Source organism: Tursiops truncatus, chromosome 21 (assembly GCF_011762595.2).
Source record: "Tursiops truncatus isolate mTurTru1 chromosome 21, mTurTru1.mat.Y, whole genome shotgun sequence".
Taxonomy (NCBI): domain Eukaryota; kingdom Metazoa; phylum Chordata; class Mammalia; order Artiodactyla; family Delphinidae; genus Tursiops; species Tursiops truncatus.
This window is the reverse complement of record NC_047054.1, coordinates 34,497,281-34,522,153: the sequence shown is the minus strand read 5'-3', so window position 1 is coordinate 34,522,153 and position 24,873 is coordinate 34,497,281. Positions and strand designations below refer to the sequence as shown.

Genomic DNA, 24,873 nt, shown 5'->3' with positions numbered 1-24,873 from the left:
AACAGAACTCAGAACACCTGAGTGATGCTGCAACAATGCCACCATCCTGCTGCACAACCTTGCAGGCCCCTTCACGTCCCCAGGCCTCAGTCTGTTCACCTGTACAGAAGTAGGAGCTCTAAGGTCCTTGCAGGTTTCAAGTTCTACAGTTGCATAAAATTACATTTTATCTTAAATACTGTAACTAAGATTTTTTGGTCACAGGAAATTATACATACCTTGAGTTGGCATAAGTAATTTCAATAACAAAGCAAGGTTCATTCAGCTTGCTATAAATTTTAAACCCATATACAGTAACCTATTTTAACAAGCCCCTATGTGAAGACTGTAACTTAAAACCTAGCATATAGCAAGGAACCTCCTACACAGGACAAAACAGAATCATAATGATTACCAGTAGAGTATAGTTGATCATTTATATTATAGTCCAGTTAAACCAAATATATATGTGCTAATGTCATCACCATGTGAGTTAAGTCCTTTACTGTAGAAAGACCAAAAAAGTGGCTTCCAAATAGAGCACAACAAATCAATTCCAAGATGTTTAAAAGGATATACACATCTATCTGTCAAGGTGAATTTTCTTCAAATGCACTGGGTTTATTTGGCAATGTTTAGTGTTTGTCTTTAAGTGGATATTTACTTAGAGTGGAATTATTCACCAATTGCAAGACCTTTTACAATAGCATAGCCAACAGCTTTCCCAAGGGTGTAAACATCTTCTTACGAAGTAGAAACTTATAAACAACATTTCATCTCAATCTTTTTCCATCTAACCAAAAAACAATCACGAACGTGTCTTGAATGTGAAACACTATGTTCACAGGACCATTTATGGAACGTAGGACTTTTTGCCTACAAATTATATGAAAATTATGTGAAAGAACTGAAAATAAAAGCAAAAACAAACTCTTTCAGATCCATTCATTTTAACATTTTATTTCCCGAGGCAGAATATTTCCCAGGAATCCTGAGGTTGATTTCCAGTACTTGGAGTGGCACATACCACTGCCAGGCATTGTGCTGCCTATCACTCATCCATCTGCAGAGGAAGCTGAGACAACCTACTTGTAACTAACAGTTCTTTCCACTGTTTAAGATCATCTGGAAAAAGATGCAACTACTTGTAAGTCTCTTTCTCTGATCCATATTCTCCCCAGTAACTTCAAAACATGACCTGGAGAGTTCAGTAAACTATCCTGAGCCCATAGAAACGGCAGTGATGAAAGATGGAGGCGGAACTGTCTGGGGACCCTCTGGCTACTTATGCTCTCTAAGTTTCAGTTTTCAATTCCGTAAAATAGACACATTTTATGTGCCCGTGTATGTATATGTAAGTAAACTACTTACAGGTTCTTCTCAGAGTTACAAGATGGAAATCACTTAAAATGTTAAGGTATATACTCCTATACCTTAAGTGATACTCTTTACAAGAGGCACTCTATTGTTTCATGCACTGCTTGCCAGGGCAATTTTCATGTTCTCCTAAAATGTCTTTCTCTCTTTTCTGAGACTATCTTGATTTTCGTGCTTTTCTGAGGACAAGAACTGTGAGAAATCCTAGCTGGAAAACTCTTTTATTTGCCAGTGGTCAATAGCTGGGTGAAATGTCCTTTAATTCTCTGCTGCTAGCACTGCACCAATCAGAAGGCAATACTACCATAGGGCCTGAGCTCCCTCACTGTTCCTCTGGCTACAGGGTCTTTTCCCCTTGAAGAACGGACCAAGGCAGAGATTTTTCTGGTGCGCATTCTGTGGCTTGTAAGACAGAATGCAGCTCACTGACCAACACGTGAATGACTCTGCAGCTACACAGACCCATCCACTCAGGAAGGGCTTACCTAGAATTAGACTGTATTACTGTCCCCTCCAAGGCACCTGAAGATGCTCAATCAGATTTTCAAGAGGTTGAAATCAAAATTGCTTTCCTTCAATTCTTCATTATCACTAGAATGTTTGAAATCTGAGGGGATCAAATATTTACATTTCAAGGAAAAGTTTGAAACAAACTTCTAATAATACAAACAATTAATGTGTCTTTTTTGTTGGTGTAAATAATCACCCACAGAAGATAGACTCCCACATAGAGAATTCCCTTGGAAGTGGAATTCCTGGTTAAAACAAACAACATGAAAGGACTGCCACAGAAGAACAGGTGATTATAGTACAATGGATGCTATTTCTAAAAGGCCAGTTGCTAATCTTCCGTTTTTTTTCTTTTTTACAAAAAGTAAAAAAAACATGAGTGTGTTTCTATTAAGAATATATAACACTAAGCCTAAAAATTAGTAAGTAAACCTTGCATTTGAAAACTACATGAATAGAAATGAATGCAACTGAATCTCAAAGCAATCATTTTCACATTTTGGCCTGAAGTATACTGACAATGAATTTCACATTAATCAAAGTGCTTTTAACCCTGAAAATACTGCAATATCACTAGCCTGTTCTTAAAATTGTGGTGATGATTTCAAAAAGCAGCTGATTCATTAAAAAGGAACTTCCTGGCAGATAAGATCTAAAACCAAAGATGCCAAAAAGATGAAAAAGCAAAAAGCAAAGCATAATGTAGCAAAATGTTGCTTCCCAATTGAAAACAAATACATTTATGTCTTCTCTTCAAACACTGACTTTACTGCCACTGAAATAAAGATCATTTGCTTTATTCCAAACATTTTTTTCTCTTACTAGACTATAAACGGAGAATTTCCCTTTAGAGGGCCGGTTCTGGGAAGATGAACTTCAACAGTGGGAAACCTTAAATACTAAGTGTAAAGGAAAATAAGTGTATCTCAATGCTTCCTGCGCTTTTTGCATTTCCATTTCAGTCCTGCCCTCTTACTGAGAGGCCTCCTACACAGTCCTACTGCTTCCATTACCTCTATTCTACCCCATTTTGCTTTTGTACAATATACCATCCATAGTATCTCTGTCCTGCTTAATATTTAAAAGCTGAAATTTTAAAAAATAACACACATAAAGTTAGAAGGAAAGCTAGAAAAAATATAAGCAGCATATATGACAGACAAGGGTAAAAAAAAAATCCTTAAAATACAAATTTTCAGACATCAATTAGAAAAAAGATAAAAATCCCAACTTATAAGTTAAATAACTTATAGCATATATAATGAAGTACAGTGCAAGCATTAACATTCTATTGAAATATATATTGACATGTGAAGATTTACCATATGACCCAGCAATCCAACTGCTGGGCATATACCTGGAGAAAGCCATAATTCAAAAAGACACATGCACCCCAGTGTTCACTGCAGCACATGGAAGCAACCTAAATGTCCATCAACAGAGGAATGGATAAAGAAGGTGTGGTACACATATACAATGGAATATTACTCAGCCATAAAAATGAATGAAATTGTGCCATTTGCAGAGACACGATGGACTTAGAGGCTGTCATACAGAGTGAAATAAGTTAGAAAGAGAAAAACAAATATTGTATAATATCGCTTATATGTGGAATCTAGGAAAATGGTACAGATGAACTTATTTGCAAAGCAGAAACAGAGACACAGATGTAGAGAACAAACGTATGGATACCAAGGGGGAAGGGGTGGGTGAGATGAATTGGGAGATTGGGATTGACATATATAAACTATTGATACCATGTATAAAATAGATTACTAATGAGAACCTGCTGTATACCACAGGGAACTCTACTTGGTGCTCTGTGGTGACCTAAATGGGAAGGAAGTCCAAAAAAGAAGGGATATATGTATATGTATAGCTGATTCACTTTTCTGTACAGCAGAAACTAACACAACGTTGCAAAGCAACTGTACTCCAATAAAAATTAATGAAACACACACACACACACACACACACACACACACACACACACACGAAAGGGAAAAGCAGACCACAACCACTGTATCCAGGTTCATTACAGCTGTTGTAAAGCCCTAAAGAAGGCGGCATGTACTGTATCTCTCTGGGGCGGGGTGAGTGCACCCTGCCTGTAGGAGGAGGGAAGCCCTCAGGAACAGGAAAGAGAAGAATGGTTGCTGTAGTACAGCACACGAGTATTTTGTGTGGAGAAATGGAGTATCTGTGACCAAAACTATCACACACTGTATTAGTTTTCACAAAATGCCTACCATGCAACCTACTCCCAAGGTTTCTGAGGAAACCTTCCTACCCCTCCACGGATGCGGCCGTAGCTGTGTAACTTGCGCTGGCGAGCAGAATAAGAGTAGATATGCACATTGCACGGGGAGCGTTCAGTGCATTGTGTGTTTGGCTCAGCCTCTCCTCTTCTTCTTTCTAACACAGGAATGGGCTTGTCTGCAGAGGGACAGCTCCCCCAGGCTGGGCCTCCGAAGAGACAACACTGGAACACTCAGCCATATCCATCCCAAAGGGACACGAATACCTAGTTTAAGTCACTGAGATTCTAGGGGTGTTTGTTACATAGCAAAGCTATATAAGGAACACAATATATAATATTATAGTATAATATCATAATGTTTTACATAATAATGTATAATTACATAATATAATGGGATAATATTATATCCCAATATTATATTATACACTCCATAATATATAATAATATAAATACATGATGCAATGCTATTCCATAAAATGTTATTATGGGAGAATATTTTTCTCTTATTTTGCTTGTCATTTCCTAATTTTTCTATCATAACTATGTATAACTTAATCACATGGTAGTTCAAAAAAAGAAACAGTATAGCTCAACAAGCTAGAAGGATTCACTTTAACTTGACTGAATATGTTACAATAGCTAAAGAAATACTCATTGTCAGCTATTTGTCAGCCAAAGGACAAAGAGCAAAAAAGCCACATGCAGGAGCATTGGCAGTGCCCATACAAACACACAGTCCAGGCGGGGAGAAGCCTTAGCTAATGGGCTTGGATATATTTTGGCCCAGCTGGCAATCTCCTGGCAGCTCAGGAACTCTGAGGGTGGTGGTCCATTGGCAAACTCATCTCCATGGGAAATGGCTACACTGAGCTGCCTTAGATCAATGACATGAAACATTCATCTAAATAACTCCCTTTGTCCTGATGCCACCCCAGCTAAATAATGTTCTGAGTACTATATGGTTTCTTCGTAGTTTCACCGAGTGGGAAAGAATGTGCTGATAAAATAGGCTCAGATAAGAAGTACCTTGAGTTAATAAATTGGCATAGATTTCTTTTTTAGTAAAGAGCGACGAGAGCTCATTCAAAAAAAATTCCTCATACTCCTTGTCCTCTCTTTCCCAGGAAACCTACTCTCCTTCCTAACCCACAGCAGCACCACTGGGCACACTGCTCTGCTCATGGGTCAAGTTTAAGACTTCCCCACACAGAGGTACAGAAGCTCCCGGAAACCTTCTCCTGGATTCCCCACAGCAACAAGTGAGTAGCAGATCCTCAAAAAACAGCTGTGCAAGTGACTGCTGACCACAGTAATTTGGCAGCTTCAGGCCAGGGAGGTTTAGGGTTTTTAGGCAGCAGCCCTGCAGCAAACACATTTACTACTATTGCCAGGCAGAGTTATGAGCACTGTTTCATGAATGACCTCATTAAGACAAAATGTACAAGACTGTGAGATAGATAATGATCATCACTCCATAGTTCCAGATGAGACAGAAAGGTTCAGACGACTGCAACATTCCCAAGGTCAGAAGTGGCACAGCTGGAATTCAGAGCCCACAGGTTTATTGGTCTTATGTGTATTGCCTTCTGCTAATTCTAGATCATTATAATAATGTAAGACTCACTAGAAATGTCATAAGATAGAGAAGAATTATTACACACCTCCCCAAAAGAATACAGTGTGAGACTGGAAAATTTGGAACAGGACGTAAGAGCCCCAAAGAGGCATACTTGAATAAACAAAGTCAGTTACCTGCGATGGCCTACAGAGGGCAGGGACTGTGGTTTTTGTCTGGTCGAGCACAACAGGAAAGTTTTGGGCTAGAGCTTAATTTCTAAGGACAGACAGGGCTTTGCCACCAACATCCTCTTCCTCTGCTCCTGGCCCAGGTAACAAACAACCTTGCTGCTGTAATGACAATTATTTAAAAAATATTTATTTACAATCTTGGCAAAGGTGCCCAGCCTCACCCTGGAGGTAGGGGAAGTGGGAAAGAGACCGAGGAATCACGTCTAATTCACAGTTTAATGGGCTCACTTCAATCCTCAGACTTACTCTCTTCCTCCTTTACACTTAAGGCAATGAGAAAATAATTATAATAGCAATTCCTCAAAGTTGCAGTGAAAGGCCTGAAGAAAAGAGTGAGAAAATCTCCAGCGAAACTCAGTATAGGCCTGAGTGTACTCATCGGTATAGAAGTAGGAGCTCTAAGGTCCTTGCAGGTTTCAAGTTCTACAATTTCATAAAATTACATTTTATCTTAAATACTGTAACTATAAAGATATTTTGGTCAGAGGACATGACATATATCTTGAGTTGGCATAAATAATTTCAGTGACAAAACAAGGTTCATTCAGCTTGCTATAAATTTTAAACCCATATACAGTAACCTATTTTAACAAGCCCCTCTGTGAAGACCGTAATTTAAAACCTAGCATTCCTAGCAAGGAACCTCCTACACAGGACAAAACAGAATCATAACGATTATCAGTAGAGTATAGCTGATCATTTATATTACAGTCCAGTTAAACCAAATACATGTATGCTAATGTCATCACCATGTGAGTTAAGTCCTTTACTGTAGGAAGACACAAACAAAGCAGCTTCCAAATAGAGCACAACAAATAAATTCCAAGATGTTTAAAAGGATATACACATCAATCTGTCAAGGTGAATTTTCTCCAAATGCACTGGGTTTATTTGGCAATGTCTAGTGTTTGTCTTTAAGTGGATATTTACTCTTAAAGTGGATTACAGGGGGGCCTACTGCTCTCTCCTCACTTGCCACTGTGCAAGCACTGACCATGGCTTCACGTGTTGGCTCCAGGCCCAGGGTTTTAAAAAACAGTAAGTTAGGTCTCTCCGTAGATAAACTTCTAACTTTCAACCTTAGCAGCACTTCTGGGTAGAGCCATCATTAATGAGTTGTAGATAATCCAGTTGTGTCTCTATGTTTTTCAAGTTTTTACTCCAATCTTCAGTAAGAAATTACATTTTCATCATGACCTGGTATATGTAAGATACACATATGTATCTGAAACAAAAGTTTCAGGAAGTAATACTTACCTGTCCTAAGTGGACTACATTTTTTTTCTATTCCACTTTAATGAAAGAAATGCTAGCCACAAAACACTAGATTAACTTAATGGATCATTAATAATGGATATTAACCTGCCATTTGAAAAGCACTGGTCTAGATTAATCAGATCTAAAAAATGCAATTTTAGGGCATTTATTTTATTAATGTATTCATGTATGTGTTTGTTTATTGTCCACCTACAAATTCGAACGCTTTAAGGAAAGACAATAATCTGTTATTCTTTGAATCATCTGAATTCAGATTGTTCAAGAAAGGTAAGCGCTCTACAAATTCTAAATTGCCTAGCTTGTAAACTGACAATAATTTTAAAATGATATGCTAAATATAACAGAATTTTTTTAAAAGGAAATCACTTGGAAGTGTTTCTGGACACAGGTATCAATCCATGCGCTGCCTCAGTGGTTGTAATCAGCCTGGCTGCTGCTCCACAGCCCGTGACAAGTACCACTTACTAATAACCCTGTTCTTCCACTGAACCCCATGCGGTCAGTCTTCAGTGTCTATCTCATTTCTCTAGGTAGGTAGCCCCAAACTAGAGCTGGCACATAAGTTCATTCAATAAGTATGTACTGAGACCCTACTACGTGCAGGCGCTGTTCTAGGTCTGGCTGGGCATGGCTGTAAAAATATAAAGCACCTACCCTCAGGGAACATACATTTTAGTGAGGGAAGCAGCCAGTAAGAGAATGAGCAAGAACATGCATAATGCCGGGATGCCAAAGTGCCCTGAAGAACTGCAGCAGGGGAGACAGGGCGGGGAGGGCAGGGGTAAGTGCTGGCTGGGAGGGGACGCACGGCGCCAACGCTGGTCAGAGCATCAGTGGGGAGAACCGGACCTGCTTAGCTAGTCCAAGACTGTGATTTATCAGACATTAATTAGTTCATAGATTGCTGGAAAGGCCGAAGGAAAAGTCCAGGCTGCGTGTCCAGGAAATACCTCCAGAGCTCTAGTGCAGAAGTGGACTGCCACGGAGCCACCAGCCTCACCACGATCAGGTTGGAGCTGCCACCAGAACATCTGGACTGCAACATAACCTGCACCCCACATCCTGCCTCAGAGATGCATGCAGACGTCTGCCACAGAAGCCACAGAAAAATGAACTGCCAGCAGAAACGGCAGCGTCACCGCAAGTGGACTTGGCCTCCTTGTGGCCCAGGTTCACCTGGCACATTTCACACGGCGTCTCTGATGGTTAAACCTAAATCACAGACTGAAACCGCAGCAGAAGGGGTGAGGGAAGTAGTTTTCACCTTTCTAGGCACTGCAGTGGCACAGATGCAGTGGAGTACGTGGGCAGGCCAACGTATTCCTAAGGAGGAGCAGCCAACGAAGGGAGAATGTCCCAGGCGTGTGCAGCAATAAGGGACCTAGGGCAGAAGGCGCTGCGGGTATTCACTCAGCGGCAAGAAGGCCAGGTGGCTCAGCCTGGGCAGTGAGGGAAAAACTGGCAAGAGATGAGGCAGAGCGGGGGACACTGCTGGAACCAGACCTTGCAAGCCCTGTAGGCCTTGGTAAGGAGTCTAAATTTATTTTCTAAGTGTTGAGGGAAGTTATGGGATGAAGGGTTTTAAGCAGAGGAGTAGCATGATCAGACGAACCTTTGTGACAGACCAATCTAGTTATAGAAACTATTCTTCATCTGATTTGAATCAATGGCTTAAAAATACACAGTTTTAAAACAGCTAATTTGATCTTGTACAGAATGAGAATTTTATAAATCAAAACAAAGGCCCCCAAGGTAACATCTCTCCATTTCTGTGTTTGGCGCAGACAGTGTGTGAGCACAGCCATCTCCACCTTCTGCAGGACAGAGCTGGGGGCACAGCAGCAGCAGGCCAAGCCCCAGGCACCCCTCTCCTGCCAGACTCCAAACAGACGAGACCGATCAAGGATGCACCTTCCTCTAAAAACAAAATTCAGACCTCTGGACTTAACCTGAGGTTCTTCAAATGTGAACAAAATATTGCTAGTCAGAAGAGAAAATGAAAGTTAGCCAACAGCACTGAAATCAGACATTTTTAAAGGAGTCCCAAGATCTAGGAAGTTTTGTTTTCTTCTCCAATATATAATTTAAAACCAGAACAACAGGATGAAATAAAAATAAACAAATCACCAAAGGAAACCGTGTTTCTCCCTACTATTTTTCAGAGAGTAAGCATTTCACTCCGTGTTGTCCATCTACAACAGGCCTACTTTTTGTAAAGAGCCATTTAAAAGAAAAATTTTAAAAATGCTCCAGAATGGGAGGAAGGGGAGCTGGTGGCGAGTGCACAGTGCAATTCTAGCAACTGCCATCAGCCAGGTTGGAGGTCACACATCGTAACCGTGGCCTAAGCACTCTAACTGTGCTTTTCTTTTCACAATAATGTTTTGAGCTTTTGAGCCAAACATATTTTGCTTGAATTTTAAAAGAAAATATGAAGCAAAATTGCAGAAACATACTGCAATTTCAGTGTTAAATATACTTGATATACTATCTTTTTAAGTATTTGTATATTAGTTATTTATATAATTTCTTTTAGGTTTTTCTCCAAAGCTGCCACAATACTGGCTTTAATGAATTCCTACCATTATGACTGAGTTTGAAAGATTAAAAAAAACGTTACTTCCTTTGTTTTCTTTCCATACAGATTGCCTTGGTGACTTTTTTACATGTAAATTAAATCAGAACCAAACCTTCTCTTTCCATTTCAAACTTTCACCTGCTCCAGCTCCCCTACGAGATCCAGTAAATAAAAGGACACCAAACAATATTCCACAGGGCTGGACTAAAGGCCAAAGACAGCTCAGAAGCGTGTGTGGCAGTCAGCTTCCAAGAGGGCACCCAGGAGTCTTGCCTTGGGGACTCACTGCCTTGAACGTCACTTCCCACTTTCGTACCCGGCTTTAATAGACTTTGTTCAAGTGTATCTGGTAGAACGAAGATTTGTTTCATATCTGCTCCAGTGGCCCTGATGCACCTTCCCCTGTGAGCTGGCCTACACCTGCTCACCATTCCCCCTCCCCCATTTCCTAACAGAGCACCCTCACAAGGTTCCTGTGCAGCTAACAGCCTTTTACCCTCACACTCCTTATTTCATCTGTTCCTCCATTCACACATGTCCATTTCTCTAGAATCAGAGAGCAGCATTTACTTATTTCCCATGTTATCCATTCCATGCTCACATTACTTTTCTCCCCCACAAGAAATTATAAAAGAAGATCTTCAGCTTTAGCACACTCTTTATGTGTGTTTTCTTTTTCGTTTTTGTAGGAAGCAGGCATGAACAGGGATTACAAAGAGGTCAGATCATTTAGCATCACAGACAGATAAAAAGAACTAGAAGAAAATATTCAAAAATTTTAATTTTCTCTGGGATACAGGAAAACTGAAAGCATTTTTAATACTTTAAAGATTTTCTATATCAAATGTTTAATAAATTTTATAATCAGAAAATATATTAACAGAAAGACAGTATGGGTACAGCATGTATTCATGTCTCAGCCTTGTTCTTGGGCACAAGTCCTTCCAGGACCTGAAATGTTATTCAATTGGAGCTAAAATCCCTAAAATCCCTGAGGAGATGAAATATGATGGTAAGAGGAAAACAGGAAATGATGGTAGAAGAAAGTAGCAAGTCAGAAAAATTTTCTAATTTAGAGATATAATGAGCTTGAAAGCAAAGGGGTTTGATGCAAAAAAACCCAAAAACCAAAAAGCTAAAATGGGAAAAGCAGGTTAAAAACAAAAAGGCAAGTGAGGAGAGCGGAGTTTAGCACAAATTCTTAGACAATGTGCAAAAACAGATATCACAGAACTTCAGGATCCACCCAACTGCCACAGACATCTGTAAAACTGTCAGGCAGCTGACGTAGAGATCCTGTGAGCATAAAGGATAAAAGAATGTGAGCGGTAACGGAGTTATTCTAGGCCAGGAGAATGAGGCTATAAGGGAAGAATGAAGACAGAGATTGAAATGTAGGTGGCTGTGACTTCCGATTGTCAGGCAGCCTGCTTCACACCACTCTGCCCTGTTCTCCCTGATCAAACAGTTTCTGGAAGGCACCTGGAAGAGGAGTATGAGTGGGCTCCATGGAGACCGCCAAAGTAATAAGTTCAATTTGTAGCATATATAAAGTTCCTCTGAATCAAACTCTATTAGGGTATTTGACAAAAGACAAAGTCCTTATGAAAAATTAAAAAATCTGAAATTGAGGGCTTCCCTGGTGGCACAGTGGTTGAGAGTCCGCCTGCCGATGCAGGGGACACAGGTTCGTGCCCCGGTCCGGGAGGATCCCACATGCCGCGGAGCGGCTGGGCCCGTGAGCCATGGCCGCTGAGCCTGCATGTCCGGAGCCTGTGCTCCACAACGGGAGAGGCCACAACAGTGAGAGGCCCGCATACCGCAAAAAAAAAAAAAAAAAAAAAAAAAAAAAAACTGAAATCGAGTGTCTGGCCTGAAAAAATGACCAAACCCAGGCCTCTGCATTACCCACTTTTAGAGGACTCCAAAGAAAAGCACTTTCTCAAGTCACATAAGCAACACTGGCAGAAGCAGCAATCTTCAAAGGCATCTCCTCCTTTATTATATGCTACTGGTCATCTTAATTTAAAACAACATTCATATCTGTGCTAAACCATAACAAAATATATACCACAGAAGCTCATTTGTGCAAGACTTTAAAAGTCATTTAGTCCAAATATTCTTTTAGCTGAACCCCTTGTTCAATATTCAGACTAACTGCCCAGTTACTGCTTGAACACCTTTAGGTCGAGGAAGCACTATTTAGTGAGGTGGTAGATCTCATCTATGGACACCTTCTAGAGAAAGACTGACTTGCTTGTTCCAGGATATTTTATGTCCATTCCTAAAATTGCCTGCATCTACTATTTTATGGTCAAGTGGTTTCATTTTAACCAATCAGCTTTTCAGGAATATAGCACACATGTGTACAGCAAAACTCAGTATTTTATGTTTTGTTTTGCCAAACATTTTTGAGGTAATAGTTAAGAAACCATTCTGTATACCATAAACACAGGATTAAAAAGTACTACTCATACTTCTTGTGTTCATAGTGATACAAGTAGTGTATTTCTCTCACTGAAACACAGAAAAGTGAAGATATGTAAGTTTTCTTATCCTTAATGCCCAGATAGTGTAAAATAAAAACCTACATGCAATTATGACTGTCCATTGTGACACGTCCATTAAGGACTACTGCCATACCCAGTAGAGCAGAATTCGTTCATACAGAGAAAACCTACAGAGATAGTCCCTGCAAGGAGGACCAAAGTTCTGGCTTTGGATACAAAAACATAACCTTGTTTTGTTGGACTGGGCATCAAATACCCAGGCACATTCCCATCACTCCTCCCTACCTAAGCCACCAGGTGTTTCCTGGATCACACATTTGGGCACAACTGCGTTCTATGAGCCTCTTAGGAAGACTCTTTGAATTTCCAGATGTTTAATAAAATATCTGGAAAAAGGAAAACAGTTTTGTTGAGTAAAGGACAAGTGATGCAGGAAGCAAAACTTAAAAAAAAAAAAAGAAAAGAAAAAAACTGTATCCACATCCTCAAACTACCTGGAATTATATATGTTTACAGCTATTTACAATTGGCAAAAAGTAGCAAGAATTAGCAGCTCTTGATTGGGACAGAAATATAAAATATCATATGCAAACTGACCAAAAAAAGAGATGAATAGTGAAAGACTCTTAAAGAAGTACATATTAAATCTGCCAGGAAGATTGAAGGAGAAATCTGGCCTTTACTACAGAACCCACCCCCTGCCTGGCCACCTCCATAGTGCTCTGCACATGGCTTACAACCCATCACAGGGGTGCAGACACACTCGTGTAATGACACTCTAAACACACACATGGCTACAACAACCATCTTCCAGAAAAGAAAAGAAGGTTCAAAGGTCACTTTCAAATACAGTGATTTATTAGTAGTAGTGATGTTTTAAAACCTCTAAAGGTTTTGATTTTTCTTACTTTATATCACTCTTCCCCAGGATTTGGGGAAACCAAAATGAGCCTTTATTTTAAAAGAAAGCATGAAGACAGAAATATTCATACTGAGGGGTAAGCCTCATCAGTCAATGTGAACAAAGAGATCAAATCACGAACACTGTACTGGTTTTCTTGGGGAAAGAAGCCTTTGCCCACTGTCCATGTCCCTCTAGAACAAAGTCCTCCTGGCCCTGGAGCCCCAGTGAATTATGTTGTTGCCGCCGGCCGGCAGGCGCTCTCTTAGAACATTCACTCTGGTAAAACAAGGTGTATGCAATTTCTGATATGTTTTTCAAGTAATCTTAATGTTTTCCTTTTCAGGATCAATTATTTCGGACTAAAATCTGCCAAAGTTCTATAGAGGCTCCAAAGGGGTTGGGGGAAGCAACAGTGCTATTTGCTATAAGATTCATTTTGAGATATGCCTACAAAGGTCTACCTGGATGAATCAACTGTGCCCCAGGTAACTAGAAGACCAAGGACCACTGTATTTATCCTTTTATATTTCTGCACATTCTGTAGCATAGTTAGGATCATAAAAACCTTAGAAGTTAAAAAACTGACATTTAGTGAGATGGTAATGCAATGTTTCATTTTACACACGAGGAAAGCGAAGATGTGTGTGACCTGCCCAAGGCCGCGGAGCAGTGCACCAGCGTGGCCAACACAGGGCCTGGATTTCTTGACTCCTGCTCCAGGAATCATTCTGCATAGATAGAAGATCACTCTGGACAACGTGTCCTATCTTAACACAGAATGGGGAGGAGCTATTTAATTACTAGGGTAACTGTTTACGAAGTGGTTCCCTTGGACTAAGACCTATCACACGTCTTCACCCGATAAAGTCCAGCCCACAGAAAATTATAGTCAGTATGTATTTAACCTCTTGGCTGCAATTAAAAGACAGCTTTGAAAAAGGCCTACAAGTCAACCGGGGGCTACACACTTACTGTTCCCACTGCAGGGACAACCATTTTAAGTAGGTCACAAATAGTAACGCCATGTAGATTAAAGCGTGATGACTAACAACACCTTCTAAAACAGAAACCACTTTATTGTTATAATTTCTAAACCAGTACATAGAGACTGTGATTTTTGAGGTTTTTTTTTTTTTTTTTTGCAGGAGAAATTATATTTCAACCTCCCTTTCTCCCAGCTGCAGTACTGAACTTAAATGTCTACTAAATCAGTGGGTGGAAGATCAAAGAACATTTTTAAAATTTTAACTTTACTACCTACAAGGACGTGGGGGTTATATGCCAGGAGGACTGAGATATATGCGGCAGAGGCTCACAGATGCCCTGACTCGACGAGGAGCGGGCTGTTCCCTCTTTCAAAGAAGCACCACTAGCCCTTCCTTTGCCTGGTCTACTTTATAGAGCTGACAATTACAAGTAAAAAGGTAATCCGAATTTTAAAATGCACATATTCTCTTTCCAGCACAGTAAAAACACTAGTCACACCTGATAGCCTGAGATTTCTCTTACCGAGAAGTCCCTTAGAAAGTTTCCCCTCAGTTGGGTAATAAGTGAGATACCCTAAAAATAAACTTAATCTTTAAGAAATGGACAAATATTAAATCTTTCCCTCCATATCCTCCCCCTTCATCCTCCCTATCCTCACAGGGAGTACAGATGTGAATAAATGTATCTAAATATAATCAGTGGAGACAGAGTCAGTCTCATTCAAGGAGGAGGAAGCAGCAGCAGCTGTGCCCGGGTCAGGACAGCACATCGGCCTCCTCACCCTGGGGGGCTCTCCCAGTGTCCCCACCAGTACCACGTCCCCTTGGTGGCGCCGTCAACTCACACCCCACTCCCTCCTACCTCCCCATTCTGCTCTTTTCTAACCTGAGAATGCCCTTCCCTCCTTGCCATAGGTAGCCTTTCCATCTGTCTAAATCTCAGCTAACTGTAAGGCCCGGTCCAAATTCATGCCCCCCATAGAGCTCCCCTGGAGTGCTATATACCCACCAGTCTCTCATTTTCTGAACTCTTAAACATTGCTATGCAAATTCCATAATTTGCACCAATTACAAAATGTCTTGTATCCTTTGCTAGTTGCCGTATGTATGTTAGCAGTTTTGTTTTCCCACTTAAACTGTAAGATTAAGGGCACACACTAGAACTCATACTTTTAAAATGTTTTCCATTGCACTAGCATGCAAGCAGACAAATAGGCACCTGGGAAAAATCCTGCTGCGTTGAATTAACACAGTCAATGCCCTGCCTCTCAGGACTAACCCACAACATCTCTTCCTTTGTGCATGAACTCACGTGCGAGTGGAAGGTGTATGGCTATAAATTACACCTATGCTCCAGCTCCTTTGAAAAGACTAGATATAATCATCAACACTACTGTGGCTGTTATTCATCTTCATCTTCAGTGCCTAACAGGAACACTTAGGCACGACTTGTCACACACATTCCTCAAGTGCCTTTGTGCATATATGGATGTAATTTTTCTTTCTTTTCTGTATTTCATCATCCAGTGCACTTTCTCATTTTACAGCAGGTTGTTAAGAGGATCCTTTAGTTAGCTATTTCAATGTAATGCAAGTTAGTTCCATAGGCATTTCTCTGCTGATGATCTATTAAATGCCCAGCACCAAGCAACATCCTGAAAGAAATACAAGACACACAACAGAGTTCCCTTTTTATTTTGTTAATTCTCAAATGTAAGAAGCAGGCAGACACACACACACACAGAGTTCTCAAGGAAAGGAACAAAGCTCGTTCCTTCGGCATGTCCAACACCACTTCCTCTGGTACTGCACGTAGAGTAATAGCTCACAGTGTGTCAGGGGCATGGCATTGTTTATGAAATAATGAAATTTGTAGGTATAAACATAGCTAAGCACATGAGCCCTTTATAAATAAACAATCATATGAAAGCCAAGTACATAAAAATAAATTAATATATTTTAAGAACACATTTTTTTCTTCTGACTTAATTTCTGGAGGAGAGTTGATTCTCCCACACACTGTCACTGAAAAACCATTTATTGATTTTAAATCTCCTCTCATGTTCCCTGAAGCAGAAATTAATTTGAGAGGCAACTTCTGTATCTATACATACCAGAATACCTCTGGAAGCCTGCTGTTCCTACAGCAGTGATTTGCTATCACAGCCATATTAATACAAGTAAAGGACTGAAAGTTACACGGAAAATTATTCTTTTAAAAGTTAATGATAATAGACATAAAAAGAATGGATATACTAAAAGAAGACAAAAAATGAGCCTAGGGTTTGGGTCATAAACAAGTAGGTGAGGCTGGAAGTACACGTGGAGCAGAGATCCTGGCATCAGGACAACTGGAGGGGTACATCTATTCTCAAGGACTGTTACAGGGTCTATTACTAGAAGAAAAATGAGGCAACAATATACTGAGAAGCCAAAACAAAGAGCAATAATGTTAAGGCTAGAAATCTCCTTATAATTCCTTCCAGGGTTGGTATAAAATTTAATGTGAGCATGTAATGGACAGTGGAAGAAAGGTAAATACTGCTTAACAAACGACTCTAGAATGAATGAACATATGAATGAATGGAGAGAGGAATAAATGAATGCATGGATAAAATAAGGAGTGAGGGGACAAACGGCTAGTAGTGTGAGCTCCTGGAAGAAGGAGGAGTAAATGGACAAAGACCAACCCTGACCAGTGGACAGGAACACTGATAAGACCTGGAGAGGCAGGTGGGCTCGGGCAAAGTTACCAGCTTGAGGTGGGGGGAACGTATATTAAAAACTCATAAGAGACACAGACAAAGTGAACTGAATTCTCCCATGTAGGAGGTCATCAAGCAAAACCCAATTTCCTAGTTCTTTTCTGCCAAGTAACCTTTCACTAAGCTCTCAGTCTAGAAAACATGTTCTATTTATTGGCTCCCAATCATGTTACTTCTTTTGAAACCATGTCTGGCATAAGCCTCTATGACACCCGAATCCTATCCATCCTTTAAGGTCTAACTCAACACAAGCCCCAAGAATTCTTTCTTCTTTAGGAAACTCAGAAAACAGTCAGCTTTGAAAAGAGACACTACAGACAAGGGACAGAAATAGATAAAGGAGGAGATGTAAGTAGGAACAGAGCTTGGAAGAAACTAATATTACAGATTTCCTTGGTTGCGACCTGAAGAAGGATGAAAACCAGGTCTCTCTATCACACGGTGTCCTAAGGGGTAAAATCCTTTATACTTCCTTCAAGGAGGGTGGCTTTTGATTTCTGGAATCACTCGAGGCAATGGGGTTGGCACTCCTTTCTACCACCCTCCTACCTTATGTTCTATTTCCCCTCCTTTTGGTGACTGGGGCATCTAGTGCATATTCATTTAGGATATGTCCAAAAGTAAAAGACAACCAGAGAGAGAAAGCAGAAGTTCCAGCGAGAGGAACTTTATTTCTTTTATGAATTCCTCTAGTATTCAGCCTGTAAGATGGGACAGATAACAGCTCCGAGGTTATTGCTTGAGAACACTGCCACAACTCGAAAGAAAACATCATGCTGAGACTCTGGGATACTCCCAGAGAAACAAGGGTGAGGGGGAAGTAAAATTAGTGACACCAGTGGCAATGACGCAAAGAGAAAGAAAAAAGGAAGAAATGCCAAGCTGTAGCCAGGCAATGCTATGCAAACCATTGCTTCACGTCCCGCCCACTTCCACACCCACTGAAAGTGCTGTTCTTGGGGACAAAAAAAAACAGCTTGAGATGGCAACAGAAGAGTCAGTGCAAAAGCATCCTTATCTCTGAGCCAAGACACTAACCTCGCAGTTCATGACTGTTACTGAGAGACAAGGCTGATAGGGGAAGCTATGATGCAGATCTCTCCTGATTCCAACACCACCTCCCCAAACCCAGAGATGTACTCACATGCTAAATCTGTTTAAAAAGTCATCTGAATTGCTGGCCTCTGCTTCTTTCATGCATTCGTTGGAGACCAGCCTAAATTGACGTCGGTGAGTTAGTGAGATGTTGCCAAGTAATAAGCAGGCAGAAACATTAAGTTACTGAACTTTAATAACATGACAGCTTAGAACTTAAAGACAAAGAAGTATGTTTTTTCTTCCACATATGGAAAAGGAATATAGCTGGTTAAAAGAGCCACAGTAATTCCCTGATCTTCTCTTATCTCTTTCTTTATTGTGCTATGAATTGCTGTATAACTGATGACAATTATTGCATTATTATACCAAACCCTAGATATAAAGATTTATACACTCAGGATTATCTGCTACGTAGACCCAAACCCCCATCCATTCCCATGACTTCAAGTCATGCTGTCACAGAAGATTTCCCAACTCTGACCTGCAATCCCATCCTCTCCTCTGTGTGCCCATTACAATGTAAACTTCATGACAGCAGAGGTCTCATCTGTCTTGTGTCTTTGTGACCCCAGAGCCTAATAAAGAGTTCCTGGGAGCTTAATAAGCATCAACTGAATGAACCTACTCAGATGAAATCTCAGATGCAACTTATGCAAAATATCTTAATTCCATCCAAAACTACTGCCCCGTCTTTCTCAGTGTTCCTGCTGCTCGTCTGGGCTCTAAATGTAGGGCGCTAAATAGTCCTAATTTATCTCTCCTTCATCACCTCTATCCAGATAGTCCACCATCTAGGAAATTTTCTTTAGAAACTATATTGCTGAATTTAAAAGAAATCCAAACATACACTCACAACATACACACACCCCACAGAAGAATGTCTCTTCTAGTCATCTTACCTCTCTGCCACTGCCCTATTCCAAGCTGGGTATCATTTCCCCTATTTTGGCAATCTTGTGTAAACTGGCCTTTTTACTTTCAGTTTCTGCATACTAATTAGAGACTAAAAGTCTCCTTTGCTCGAAAGCTATATATACTTCTCCATTACCCACCTACTTTCCAAAGTAAAATTATGCTCTTAAGGGGAACCATTCAAAGTCTGACTTTGCAATGTACCCTACCCACCAAGCTGGCCTCCTCAATGCCCTACCAGCTTATTTCTATACTCATATTTAACCCATTTTTATCCATTTAGTCCATTAAAATGTAAATTCCACAAGGGCAGGGGCTTGTCACTGCTTTATCTTCTGCACATAGAATAATACTGAAACATATTAGGCCCTCAAAAAATATTCGCTGGATGATTAGTTATTATAAGAAAAAGAGAAAAACAGAAGGGAAGGAGGAAGGTAGAGTGTGTGTGTTGAATGTCCCCATGAAGGAGTTTATCATTCAGGTCAAGGACCCACTTTCACTGATCATTTCTGTCTTCACTGGTTTCTCTGGTCACACAATTCAGCATGTAAAAATACTCATTCCAAGTGTCCAGTGAGTAGCTGAGGGCCTACTGTGTGCCAAGCTCTCTGTGTCAGGCACTGGTGGTGTGGTGGCCACAACAGACAGGGCCTTTGCCTTCTCCAATCCCGCAGTCTAGTGTAAGCATTAGAGTCAATTACAAATCAGATGCTACAGTACACACAAAAAGGATGCTTAATTTGATCTTCAACAACAGGGCAGGCTTCTCAGGAAGGGACATCTAAGGGAGGACGTGCGGGAGGAGTCTGAGTTGGCCGGTGAGCAGCAGAGAGGAGTCTTGGAAGCAGAGGGAGTAGCGTGGGTGAAGAGCGGGAAGGGAAAGCGGAAGTGTTGCAGAGCTAAGAAGTCCAGAGCAGAGCTGCAGGGTTGGCAGGGACAGGAGTCTGAGGGCCTGAAATCACCTTTGGGTGACCCTTTCCTGTCCGAAGAAGAAAAAGAAGTATGAGCCATCAAAACGAATATGAAAAGGAAGTTGGGAAGGGGCACAGGAAAGGGCCTATGTGTCCGTTCTGTCTCTCGGTCTAGAGAATAAATTCCTTGTAAGAAAAGCAGAAGATAAATTCCTTGTGTCTCCCTGTTCAAAAAATGCAGTGTTCAAAAAGCTGATTGAAAACTTTGATTCTTCCTGCCCCTTTTCCATCCCAAAGGAAAAAAAAAAGAGTAACTTTAAAATGTAGCCATTAAACAAAGAGACTAATAGACAATTTTAAGTGCAGGAGATTTCATCAGCTATTTGAACCTTAAGTTCTTAATTGGTTTTTCCCTTTGAGACTCTGAACTTCCTTTGCTAGACAGCCAAGATTTCTGAACTGGACTCCCCTCAGAATCCACAATCCTGTAAGTTCTTACAGTTACCAGGCAATTTGTAAAGCTTAAGGAATGAGCTAAAGAAAAAGCTCAAACTGGTTTTGATTTCCCTTCCGCTTTTACTTCAAGTTAATTAGTTTTCTAAGTATGGCTTAGAAAAGGTATGGATTTTCACGAGACAATTTGTAGTAATGGTGTATTAAGAAGAGCTACCCAGCATTTGTCTCATACGTTACCTTTAAACACTGTTCTTCCTCAAAACAGCTAGCACTCACTCTGGGCCATGAACAAAATCAGGGCACTAAGAAAAACCATACATGCCATTCTGGGGGGAAATCCTTCATATCCCTATCTCTAGCCTACCACACAGGAGAGGGAAATAAATCCCTGCTAAACCTTCCTCGTGAGGAAGTTGCTAACGCAATTTTTCTTAGTATTGTTGCTACCGTGTTTTAAAAGATGTTTCCCCCCAGTAAAAACAACTCTCATTATTTATCTCATTCATTATTCATTTCCTCTTTCATTAAAATAGCAAAACCTGAATTCCATGGAGACTAGAAAAGAAAGCATCATAAAGCAAAGAAACTTCCCCTTTCCTAAAATAGGGGCCTTATCTGGAATTCTAGTCCTTCACTTTCAAAAGTAAGCAATACGATAAGTATTGTTTTTTTTCTAATTACAAGGAGTACACTGTGTTTTTTTCCAAGTGTACCACTTCTTTTGAGATGTTCTTAATATGGAATGTTACTTTGGAACGACTCTGCAAACCACATTCATTCCGCAACCACAGGACAACAAAATGAGGACCTGACGTTTTAGGGATAAAGACACATGGCGTGATCATCAACCTCACCGTAATTCTCATCTGTCAATGCGTCTCTCTCTCTCAGGCTAAGCAGCGAGTATTCTCCAATATAAACACACACCCCAGATCATAATTAAAAACTTATCTAGCTTTGATCTCTGTCACTGTTTGGAAGAAATGCAAAAACCCTGTATATATGCATATTAACAAGACCACCATAGTTTATATCTGAACTATCAACTTGATCTTAACAAAGCCCATCCTCAGTACCTTTGAGGAAAGAGAAAGAAAAAAAGACACCCCATATCTACTGTCACATTCACTGGCCTCTCCTCCGCGCACGCATAAGCACTTATTGATCACCTCCTGTGTGCCAGACACGACACAGTACAGAAGGCTGAGTGCTGCCCAAAGTGCCAACAACCAGAACACCTCCAAGCAGTGCCCAGTGTCCTGAGGGAACCTCGGTCTCAGAAGCTAAGAGTATGTAGCCACCATTTTTCAGAAATTCAAAACATAACTGAAAGAAAAGATACACATACTTGAAATATGCTGGAAAAAATACATAAATGGCTTATAATAGCACTTTTGGTTTAGAGAGGTGACAACCAAGTAGAAATTCCCATGTACCTAGTTAAGGTTGAAAATAATATTTTTAAATGAAACTAAGGAAAAAGAACTTGCTCCTAAAAACCATTCCCCTCGTCCTCTCTAGAAAATTCTCTCCTCCCTCCGACCCCTCAAAAAGCCTCTTCATTACACAGCAAAACACGTATTATAACGACTGACTAATGACTTCAGGAATCAGTGTCACTAATAATGACACAAGCTTGGAAACAGTAAACAGAGCTTTAAGGTGGGCTTGATGTGATTCTCGTTAAGTTAAAAAAAGCAACTAGATCCTCTGAACCCAGCATCTTCTATCTGTCTGATACTTAAACTTTACATCCCTGGATGAAATATAATCCCAGTGATTCCTTTATTCAACTGTTTGGAAGAGTTTGAGGAAAGGAACTGTTAGGCAGAAAGACAACAGGAAAAATGATAAACCTTTAATTAAAGTACAAAAACACTAACAACAAAATGAGAAAAATACTACCTTGAGCTTTCAAAGGAAATTGCTTACAGAAGCTGATACAAGGACCTCAGAACAAGCATTCATTCTACTCAGGAAATTAAAAGTCATACGTTTAAAAATGGTTTCAGATCCTTCCAGAAATTTAAAATAAAACGAAATAACTACCTTCTGGTGTTTCCTTGGAATACTTACAATTTGAACAGAAAATGTACATTACAAACTCCCCCTGGATCTTGGCCTTTGCTTTAGTTTTTTATCTCAGAGCCTTCTGTTTTGCTCTTTGTCCACCAGCTACATGTAGAGTCTGAGAAGTGAGAATGCTCTAGTCTGGTAGCAGGAAATTTACTCTTCAGAGGAAATCAGTCAATTTTTTTTCATTGGTTTTCTTTTGCAAGAGAGGAATAATTTTTTGTTTCCTGAAAACAACTACAAGACAGTGGTGTCACTGAATGCCCCAGAGAAATGACATCTAGGGGCATTTCAAAAGACACAGAATCTGCTCCAAGTGAGGACAAATACAAAGCTGGTGAAAACAAAATGAGAAACAGCTGCTAAAGAATGTTTAACAAATTTTTACCACAACAAAAAATACTGATCAGCTAGAAGGTCCCTCAGAAATACAGGGTCATTGGTGTACTTGGACAGTCACCAGACATAAGGAGATAGACATAAAAGTCTTGTACAAGCTGCCCCAAAGTCAGCAGCTTACACCATGTACTACTGAATCTGCCCGCGACTCTGTGGGTGTGCAGAGTGGGGCCACTCTCAGGAGACCACTCTGCCTGCCCTCATAGCACTGGCGGGGCTCCCATGGGGCTGGAAGCTCAAGGACCTTGCTCCCGCATCTGGGAATGGTGTCGGTTGCAGGCTGCAGAGCCTCAATGCTCCCACAACAGGCTTCCCTCTGCAGCAGGAGAGCCTGCACTTCCTTCCTTACACAGGGGCTCAGAACCGCCCCTTCTTAAGATCTGTAATTGTCACAGCGTCACCTCTGCCACATTCTGTAACACTATGCCAGCCCTGCCTTCAAGGGGGAGGGAGGTGGGGATAATTCCACCCTCTAGAAGGGCAGGACAGCATGTGCACACGGGGATGGAAGAACTACAGGTGACCATCTCTGCAGACAATCTACCACAAACCCCAGAACTGGAAACCACAACAACACAAAAGAAGTCAAGAGAAAGAAAAGAAAAGATGATCCAAATTAAGTGCCTTTACTTGCCAATACACTCCATCTTCTGCCCTTGACTCTTCAACCAATGAAAAACATAAAAGAAAGAACAGAATGGAAATGCAGTGAAGACTGTACCTTCGTAGAGAGCAACCTTGATCACAACATCTAATTAGGATATTTAAAAAAATATAGAGAGAGAACAAAAAAATGAAGTAATAGAACCACCACTGAATCTCTTAGTACCTTTAGCTAAATGTACACTTTACCCAAAAGGATAAAAGGATTTGGTACGAGGTAAAGAATATATACACCGTTAGGAAAAAAAGAAAAGTTGTTAAAAAATGGTAAGTTCTACTTCTTAAGTGTCATGATTTTTAAAGGTCAAAGTTTCTAACATATCTTTCTAGAAGAAATAAACATTGGAATACCCACAGTTGAAAAATGAAATAAGAACAAAGCTGGAGGTATCACACTCCCTGATTTCAAACTATACTACAAAGCTGTCAGAATCAGGACAGTGTGGTACTGGCACAAAAAGAGACACACAGGTCGATGGAACAGAATTAGGAGCCTAGAAGTAAACCCACACATATATGGACAATTAGTTTATGACAAAGGAGCAAAGAACACACACTGGAGAAATGATCATCTTTTCAGTAAATGGTGATGGGAAAAAAGGACAGCCACATGCAAAAAATGAAAACAGACCACTATCTTACACTATACACAACAATGAACTCAAAATGGATTTAAATACTTGAATGTAAGATCTGAAACCATAAAAACCCTAGAAGAAAATGTAGACAGTACACTCTTTCACATTGGTCTTAGAAATGTTTCTGTGGATCTGATTCCAAAGGCAAGAAAAACAAAAGCAAACAATAACAAAAATAACAAATTGGACTACACCAAAACAAAAAGCTTCCACATAGAGAAGGAAAACATCATCAAAACAAAATGGCAACCTACTGAATGGAAGAAGATATTTGCAAATCATATGTCTGATAAGGGGTTAATATCCAAAATATATAAAGAACTCACATAGTTCAACAACAAAAACAACCCGGTTAAAACATGGGCAGAGGACCTGAATAGACATTTTTCCAAAGAAGACACAGAGATGGTCAACAGGCACATGAAAAGATGTGCAACATCACCAATTATCAGGGAAATGCAAATCAAAACCACAATGAGATATTACCTCACACCTGTCACAATGGCTATTATCACAAAGACAAGAGATAACAAATGTTGGAGAGATGTGGAGGAAGGGAACCCTCATACGCTACTGGTGGGAATATAAATTGGTGAAGTCACTATGGAAAGCAGTATGAAGGGTTTTTAAAAAATTAAGAGTATAACTACCATATGATCCAGCTGTCCCACTTCTGGGTATTTATCTGACAAACACAAAAACACTAATTTGAGAAGATATATGCACCCCTATATTCATTACAGCATTATTTACCATAGCCAAGA

General features: G+C 40.3%; 1 protein-coding gene across 9 annotated transcripts in view; it reads right to left on the bottom strand.

Annotated features, from left to right (window-relative positions):
- The window catches only part of PSD3 (pleckstrin and Sec7 domain containing 3), a 571,362-nt gene that overhangs the window by 214,746 nt on the left and 331,743 nt on the right, over positions 1–24,873 (bottom strand). The gene's annotated exons all lie outside the window — the stretch shown is intronic.